We start from the raw sequence: 10,000 nt of genomic DNA, 5'->3' as shown, positions 1-10,000 counted from the left end.
GCAATTAGCACGCTACCACCACGCTTTCCAGAGGACCGATCTTTCCTCATAATGTTGTAACCAGCAGGTAGAATTTCATTATTAGAGATATTATCGTTTAGCCAAGTTTCTGTAACTGTTATTATGTCCAGATTTTCGACAATGGCAAGGTCTTGCAAGGATTTTAAATTGCTAACAAGCGATCCATCGGTAGATTTGTTTACACTGCATAAGCTTTGAGCGTTAAATAGCAGACAGCGAAGATTGTTCCATTGCTTTACACTGCGTGGTCTACTCGAATCGTTGTTGATTGTTGTTGAATCGTTGTTGATGTACTCGAATAGTTGACCTGGATGAGGGTGAATATCACCACAGAGAGCAAGTTCCAACATAACTGGGTTGAAAGATGAACAACCTTTAGTGCAGTAACATAGTCTACGGTTTAAAAATCGCTTGCGAAACCAAGAAGTAAGACTTGATTGCGGTTGAAAAATCATCTATTCGTTTTTGGATGGCTTTAGAAAATCAGTTTTATCATTTGGTATACGACTAGTGCTATCCAGAGCGGATAAGATAAAAAAATAACTCAGGAGCAAGCAGAGGGACGTGTACTCCGCCATCTTGCCAAGCGATTTATGAGGCTGCTCAACCCTGATAAATTATGTGGACTTAACTGGTCACGCTTGACTCCGAACTGCATACAATAGGGAGCATAAGGCAGCGGTTATGAGGATTCATTTCACCCGTAAAATATCTTTTGAAATTATTTTCGTTTTGTGGTGCGTCTGTTTCGTCTCAAAAATGAAAACGTGGATTTATTTTAATAGCAAAAGTCTTAACAATTTCTTGTTTCGCCATGGAGGCAAAGCCAACAAGTTATATGTCCGGAGGTTAACATACTCAGGCTGATTGCATCGTGAACCCCATTAACTAATAAGTCTTGTGTTCAGAAATGTCTTTACGGCACGAGAATAGCTGAGGTATCAAAAGAATCACCTTTTTATAGAATTGGTTGCTTTATCCTGACTTAGAATCTCAATTTGGGAAGAGCTTTCCCACCTCAGGTATAGTTCTTTGTTTGTCTCAGTGATTATAAATGCACACTCCTCGCCCAGTTCTAGTCCACGTTATCTATCTCATTCCGTTTCCAGCACCACACTTGGTGTTCTTCTTCTATTTCACTCATTTTGGACTAAGCATCTGTTTGGTATTTTCATATGACTTTTGTTTCTTTCCTTAATCTTTCATTTTTAATATTTTTCCTCTCTTTCTTTTCCCCTTTTATTTTCTTTTGTTTTGTTTTTTATATTCTGCCGTATTGACTCTTTCCAGTAACTTCGCTATTACGTTAAAAGGCCTCAATTCAACTCTACATGAGAACTCCAGAAGCAGGTTTTGACGATAAATAACTGACCATTGCTTTATATACTTCGTTAATCGTGGACTAAATACACTCCTTGAAAGACGTTAAATCCTATGACACCATACACTATATACAGCAAACTTGGAGGAGGTCTACACTACAGTAACGCATTTCTTCAAAAACCCTTACAACTGTTAGACCAACTTTCTTTCCTACGTTCATAAAATTTTAGAAATTTCTTGAACCAATTAAGTACGAAAGTCCCCTGAAACAAAGGCTTTTGAAGTCTTCCCACGGTTATAAATTGAGTCCTTAGGATTGTACAACAAGCAAAGCTTTATATACATATTTACAACTTAAGAGAGAAACTCGACATCTCGCTGCCAATTACGATAAAGAGTTCTACTCACTGTGCCGAGTCTTGTCTGCGTAACCAATAAACATAAACTTAAAGCTTGGTTTTACTAATAATCAAACTGACGAAGGCGAAATAAAGTTTCAGTTAATAGTAAAGAGAAAACGTTTTAATGAGCAAGGCAGTGTAGCTCAGCTAAGACAATAATGTCGTTTTTGAGATGTTTTTACACCGTGGAATATCGCGCTTTTCAGGCGAGGTGTCATTTGTGTGTGTCACAAATCTCAACAGGACAATTTGATGGATCTTTGAAAAAGTGTATGCGCTATCTACAGCATGGAACGGCGCCTGACAAAATGAAAGTGCAGAGGAAATTGATATATTTCCAGGAAGACCGTTTTAAAACGCCAACTTCAAAGTTTACTGACATGGACACGACATGTCTAAGGTTGCATATGACTTAGCGCTCATGTATGTCTACATTCCTCAGTGAGAGAATCAGTAACTATCTGAAATATTATTACAAACTTTTAGTTCAAGTTAACTTCATAGATGGACCTGACTTGCAACCGGTCGTAAGATGCCGTTATTCGTTCTGAGCTTTGTTCCAATTGTTTCTTTTATAGCGCGGCAAGTCTGTCTTTTTGCGGAAAAAGAAAATGGGTCCACAGAAAAGTTACACGTCATATTTAGCTCCAAACCAGTGCTGCGTTGTAGAAACATTCGATGACCGTGAACAGCGGTGATTCGGATTGATATTGTGGTCACCAAACTCTCCAAAATTGTTTTCCTTGGATATTCCACCCGATTTTCCGTCATATTCACATCCTTTCCGTTCACTTTTGGAACTCCTTGTGTGTCAGGACGAACCAATTTTATTTTTCGTCAAGGCGGTGCAACTAAAACAATGGTTTCCACGGATGTTAACATATTCGTACATCTGACATCTGATCCAGTCACCAAAAATTTCATGACCTGCCAGCTTGGCGCGTGCGTAGTCCGTAGATTGCAGACCATCTGTAGGAAAGTTACAAGTTGCTCTCAGATGTGTGGAGTGATCAGCAAAAGACTGCATATGTGATAAGGAAAGTCGGTACCTATTCCAATCCACTGCCCTTTTTCGGTTTGAACTTCAAAATTTTTGCCAAACCTTTTGTCCATAAAGATACTTTTTAAGGCTAAGGAAAACGATTGTATCAATGTCCATACAAAGCCTGGTTCAGACAGCAAGTCACAGTAAACAAGAAACGCTTCATTTTTTGAGTCAAGGATCTCATCCTCTCCTGAAGTCTAGGCAGTGTACTTTGCGATGTCCTCACAACTCTTCCTTATAATCTTCTCACACCGCTGACCAGTATAATTTTTAGGACAAACATTAGAAAACCGGACGCTGTGAGTGACACAAACCTCCTGACATACTCCCCCGTTGAGACAAGGATTGGAGCTGCAACATCTGTTGATGCAACGGTGCTTTCCCGGGATGTATTTGTCTACACCCTAAAGCAATATTTAATATTTCATTAGTATTTGCAGCACTGGTGTTTACCCTATGGTTGGGTTTCAGGTGACGTCACAAGCTTTGCTGAAGTTAGTGTCCGCCATGTTGGTGTCCCTCGGGTGTCAAATTTATGAATAATTAGTCGATTTCTACAGTGAAGCCCTCTCTCTTATCGCCGTATTATTTCGCCAACTACATGAATATCCAGACAGAAAAAAGCGATAAAAGTATCCGGCATTCATCTTAAGGTATCCCAGTGCTCTCTGAGTATGCCGAAAGCTTAGAGAGTTGGAAGGAAAGATGTTTGCAAAAGATCTCGGTCATTGGGGTTGACCCTGCAAGCATACCAGCCGAGAAGTTCAGTCCAAAATGCTTGCCTCCTGTGGAAGCGTCGGACTTGCTGAGTTACCTCGTTCTTGAGACCAGCTTCTACACCAAGAAGCAGTTCAAGGCGTTCAAGAGTCTAGAGGCGTTTAATCAAATGGTGTCGGGATTTGTAACCTCAGTTGTAGGCAAAGTAATCGCCGGCAAGTATGCCGTGAGAGCACGAGTTTGGCATTCACAGCATATGAATGATCCTTTAGTGAACATTTGGGTCATTTCCGAAAACGATGGGACTATTTTGTCAGCCCATTGCTTGGGATGCAAAGCTGGACTGGCTGAGTCATGCTCACATATCGCAAGTGTTTTATTTATGTTTGAGGCAACTACTAGAATTCATGGCAAGGTCGCTGGGTGTCACGAAAACTCAGACACCGAAAACTCAGGTCCCTCGAAGTGTTCTCCAAGCTTTCGAAGTGCTCCATAATTCGATAGTGCATAGCATAAAGCATGAACCAATTTTTTTTATAATATAACCGGTGGAACAATGCAACAAATCCGACGCGAAAGACGGACAACAATATCAAGAGTGATTCTTCAGTGAAGCGAATCGTGACGGCGCTGATGCCGAGTCTTCTTTCACGTTGTTTTTCTCTTTCTGCCTCATTTAAGAACTCTAGCCCAAGGGTCGCAAAATTGTCTTCGTTTTGGGACTGGTGGGCCGAGTCTCTGTTTGTATCCATTATTATCGCGAAATATTTAAGAATTTTAACAGAGCGACAACAAGGATCTGCGCAACGAAGTACAAAAAGGTAAACAAACGTCCCTTTCGGCTCGTCAAAATCACGCCACATTTTAATACTTTGATGTTGGAGCGAGCGCATTTGATCCCGTTAACTGTGAATGAAAAGATCAAAATTAACGGGAAAAATGGAGGTAAATCTAAGCTAAATGAAGTCTTGTGTCACTCTAAAATGTTTTGATACTCAACCATCGGACGATTTTGCGAAACGTGCAACTTGCGGCCTTGCTTTTGCTGCTTCAGTTGGATCAAGACCCAAAAGGTCAAAATACACGCGGGATTACCAGGAGTGATCATGAGTCGAGTTTATCTCTTGAATTTTCGAGGAGTCTGAGTTTTCGGGGTCTGAGGTCTGAGGTCTGAGTTTTCGGGGTGTGAGTTTTCGTGACACCCCAAGCTTACTTGCACTCAGGTAAAATGCTCATGGATTTTGCCGACATAGGTCAATGAAGTGCCGTATGCGAGGGCTAAAGACATCGATTTCTCATCGGCTAAGAAGCTCAAAGAAAAGCTCGACCAAAAAATCGAGGATCTACAACAGCCGCAAGCCTCGAACCATACAACAACTTCTAGTTCCTCCTGTTCTTCCCCTTGATTTGTGATGATCTTAGGTATAGCGCATTAGATCATATATATAATGAATTTTGCGCTATAGAGATAATAAAATTATTAAATTATTATACGAAAAAATCGTTAGTCTTTATGCTTTCCACTTTTGCTCGAACAGCCAACAATAATGCATAAAACCATCCCTTCTTTCTCACATGAACTCTTCGTTAGATACGGTTTGTTTACGCTCGAGGGACACCAAGATGGCGGATATTAACCGTTGCTAAGGTATTGGTCACGTGGGTGAAACCCAAGGATATCTAGTTTGAAGCGTAATCTCAAGGCTTGTTTTTCAGCCGAGCGTTAAGTTTGTTGCCCAGGTAATGTAGCGTTATTTTTCCCTTATTAAGAGAACTATTAGGTTTTGTTGATATTTATTTATTTCTAACTTTATAATAATTTTAGTTGGCTGTCATTATTAACGTCGATTCATTTTTGGTAAAGGGCATTTGATTTACACTTATGCAATTTGCGCTATATAAAATAGTTCTAATCATTAGATTAGAACTATGTGAGAAAGAATATTTTCAAACCAGCACGAACAAACGTCTGATTTTTTTTAATTCAAATTTGGACCAAGATGTTAAAAAAAATTGGCGATGCAGTATATCTTCCAAAACAATTCATTTTGCACATGATTTCTACGGTGTAGAGACCAGCCACCGAAGGATACTTTAAGAATAAGTGTGCCTTCTGTGAAAGACTGGAGTCAGTTCAGCTCAATATCTTCTTCGGAAGTTTTCATAGAATCTCACTCTAGGGAAATAATGCGTGCACCCTGCATTTCAGTAAAACCACTTTACTTGTTCTTAGACAAACTGTGATGTGAATTCACAAACTGATATTTCTTCGTTTGATTTGGTTGTTTGGTGAGCTAAAGGTTTCTGCTTGTTGTTCGAGTCCTACAGAAAACGTACATTTTTCTTTACAGTTCATTTGGCTTGCATTGAACGCTAACACGTGAACTTTAGAATGTTTTTATTTATATCACTAATACATCTATACTTGTAGACAAAGCCGTGCAAGAGAAATGATCTCAGCTCACCTATTCTTTCCTCTTCTGACTCTCCAATGTTTGTTCCACTCCTTACCAGTAGTGTCTCAATAGCTGAGATAAAGAGTTTCACAATTTTTCTTTCATTAGGGACCTTAAGAAACCACGACGGCGACGGCAACGAGGACGTGGAAAACAAGAGATCTAATTGGCAGAACAATAGCTCAGCACGTGCGTTTTGAAACTTTTTACATTTCATAGCCGTCCTTGGCAAAACAACAACGTGAAATCGCCAAAATTTGCGTCGTCTGCGAACCGAAACTGCGACGGCATTTTATTTTAATTTCCATTTGGAACTCAACGGCACTTTATACGTCATGCGGAAGTTGAGCTGTGGAGCTATATGAGACAGTAAGCTCCTGCAGCCACTTTTGAAATTCTAACTAAAAGTAGAAATTCATTTTTTAATCGAAGTCTTCCTTGGCGTCGCCGTCGTGGTTTCTTAAGGTCCCTATTGTAGCGTGAGGAGATAGGTCGAGTTATGTCTTTTAAATATCTCTGGACACCTACAAAAAAATTAAAATTTTGATAATGAGAATCGTTAAATTAAGCCGTAGGGACTGGTGACAAACAAAGGTGATCGTCAATATCCTCCTGTGCTATGAAAGTTGTCTTACATTAAGAAAATAGTTACTTAAAGGTAGGTGTCAAAACTCGTCGTCTCACAAGTTGAAATAATTTGGATATATCAATAAAGTTGAAATGGTAAATTGGCCACCGTAACGATTACAAAAGCTTACGTTTCGAGCGTTAGCCCTTCGTCGGAGCAAATTGAGGAATTGCGGGTTTTGTGTGCTTTTAAAGGCAGAAAATGGAGCTACGTTATTGGTGGGAACATGGAAACGAGAAAAAGTCACAAGTTGACCGTAATAGCTTTGTTCGTTTGCAAAAAGGAAATTAGCTTGCTACAGTTAAATTACCTTTCCAATTTTTGCTCTAACTATCAACTGAGATAAAAAGTTTCACCTTTCTTTTATTAGTCGTGGGAGGAGGTATGTCAGCCTTTGATCGTCAGAGTGGCGGTGCATCGATATCGAAGCTGAATGATTATTCACTTCACTCAAATAAAGAGAAGATGAGCAATGCTTTAATCCTTATTAGAAATTACCCACGCCCTCGGTGAGGAAGTTAAATAACTCAATTACAAGAAAAATCATGCAATTGCAGAGACAAACACCCTTGTCCGCTGCGTGGCAATTGCCTAATTCAAAATGTGGTCTACCAGGCCACAGTTGAAAGTCCCTTGGGAACCCAAACGTTCGTCGGCCTTACTGCGAACCAATTTAAAACAAGATTTAGAAACCATACAGCTTCATTTAGACATGAGAACAAAAGGAACGCAACAGAGTTGAGCAAATATATCTGGTCCTTAAAGGATGCTGAAACGGAGTTTTCCGTGACCTGGAAAATAATGGCTTGCGCCTGGCCGTACTCGAATACGACAAAGAGATGCAATCTTTGCATAACTGAAAAATTCTTCATCATATGCAGAACAGGGGCGGGCACTCTAAACAAAAGGAACGAACTGGCGAGTGCGTGCCGGCACTCAACTAAATACTTGTTAAGGCACGCTTAAACCACCATCTTAAAAAGCATCGTTAGTTAACCAGTATCTTATGCACCTGACGAGAGAGGACTATTTAACCCTTTCGAAACAGATTTGTAGTGCAAAGTTTTAGTGCGAAGTTTTAATTTTTATTTTCCTATACAATTGTTATATATATATATATAACAACAAGTTGATCTGCAGAACTGCTTTCAGAGTGCCCAGTAGTGAACTAGAGCGTGTTATAATTAAGAACGGGGTGGTCAACTGAAGATTTGGCTTGGCATTTATTACTATTTAGTTTCGTACCACACAGCCTGTGTGGCACTCGTCGGATAAAATTGCCAAATGCCATTTGGTACGAAACTAAATAGTGATAAATGCCAAGCCAAATCTTCAGTTGACCACCCCGTTCTCAATTATATATTTATATTCTCAATTAAATATATATATATTGTGGGAGGAAAAAGACAAGTAAACTACAAGTTCATCCCTACAACCCTGTTTCGTGGTCGCCCACTCATCAGGGGATTTGATGAAAAAATCCCCTGATGAGTGGGGATTTTTTCCCCACTCATCAGGGGATCCCCTGATGAGTGGGTGACCACGAAACAGGCTTGTAGGGATGAACTTGTAGTTTACTTGTCTTTTTCCTCCCACAATATATACTTCGCTCTACTTCTATGTATTGGGCACTGTTCTACGAAAATCAAGTCACACTATATATATATATATATATATATATATATCGCAAGTCGTTAATGGGACTCTTAGGCCAACAAAAGTGCACCGCGCCAGGAGGATCAATAAAGATTCGCAGTCCAAACCTCACAGCCAACACGAACGTAGAAAGTTTAAAAAATTGCGAGGATGGACAACTTCTGACGTAAAAAATATAAAAAAGTTTAATAAAAAACGTTTCGGTCAGAGACCTTCTTCAGTTATTTACAACTTTTGAAATAAAAAAAGAGCAGTAAATAGGATCGAAGTGCTAATGATTACGTAATTACAGATAACGACTAAATAAAAAGTGCTAATAAAAAGATAACAAAAAACCTAATTACAAAGAAAGCAATGGACAAAATACAAGACACAAACCCTAAAAACTAAGAGATAAGAATACTAAATATGTTACTATGAGTGGCGTAACCAATTGCAAAGAAGCAATACGGCGAGCATTAAAAAAGGGAAGGTCCACTTTTTACTACAACTGTAAACCGTAACAAAATCCCAAAACAAGGCCTTTGGAGCCCGAAAGGGCAAATTAGCAACAAAATCCCTGGCGGGGCCCTTAAATGATACTAATCACAATAAGATCCCTTGGCAGGGCCTCTGAGTCCAATCCACACCTAAAGGGCCGCAAAAATCCAAGAAAAGAGCCTTTGGACGATCAATTGGTAGCGCCTAATATAAGATGGAAAATAAATTATAGCAAATTCTATTTTTCGAATGAAATTCCTTTCTTTTATTCAAATCATGGGGTGCCAAAGAGTACAACTGATCACTCCAATAAGCCTCTTTTGTGATTAAAAGCCTATCGATCTCTGCAGAGCCACTAGGGGCCTGTACCTGATCAATGCATTGGAACGAAAAATCGTCTAGGGTGTGTGGGGTTTTGTTGAAGTGTATCGCTACTTCACAAGTTGTTTTGTTTGTGAGCATAGTAGATTTTTGATTTCGAAATCTCACTTTAAAGTCGGTGGAAGTAGATCCCACGTATTGCAGGCGACATTTCTTACAGGAAGCCAACTAAGTCACATTTTAGAGTCACAGGAAAGTCTAGAGTGAATGGTGTAATTTTTGCCCGTCTGAAAGCTGAGAAATGATCTAGATTCAACAAAGAAATTCTGACAGAGGTCGCATCTTTTCCTATCGCATTTAAAGCAGCCATTGTTATGAGGAATGGTTTGTCTCTCGCTGGCAGTTTTAAAACGAGATGGTGCTAACAATTCTTTGAGATTTTTCGATTGAAGAAAAGATGGTATGGTAGAACTTCGAGGAAAAAGTTCTTTCAGTTTGGGGTTAGATTGCAAAATAAACTTTTTATTAGCACCAGTTCATTAGTCGTTATCTGTAATTACGTAATCATTAGCACTTCGATCCTATTTAATGCCCTTTTTTTATTTCAAAAGTTGTAACTAACTGAAGAAGGTCTCTGACCGAAACGTTTTTTATTAAAATTTTTTATATTTTTTACGTCAGAAGTTGTCCATCCTCGCAATTTTTTTAACTTTCTATATATATATATATATATATATATAAATATTATGAGAGGAAAAAAGGACGTAACTACATTTCCCGACAAGCCTGTTTCGTGAATCGCTTCACTCTTCAGGGGTTTAATGAAAGAATATTCATGTGACTATCGTTTATATACTAGGAAAATTTGCATAATGCGCGGTAAACTTAAAAACTTTAAAGTTCAGTTGTTGCGTAGCAACGCTTTGTTTCTGTGTCGGCATGAAGATACGAG

This window comes from Stylophora pistillata, chromosome 6 (assembly GCF_964205215.1).
Source record: "Stylophora pistillata chromosome 6, jaStyPist1.2, whole genome shotgun sequence".
Classification (NCBI taxonomy): Eukaryota; Metazoa; Cnidaria; class Anthozoa; order Scleractinia; family Pocilloporidae; genus Stylophora; species Stylophora pistillata.
This window is presented reverse-complemented; position numbering follows the sequence as displayed.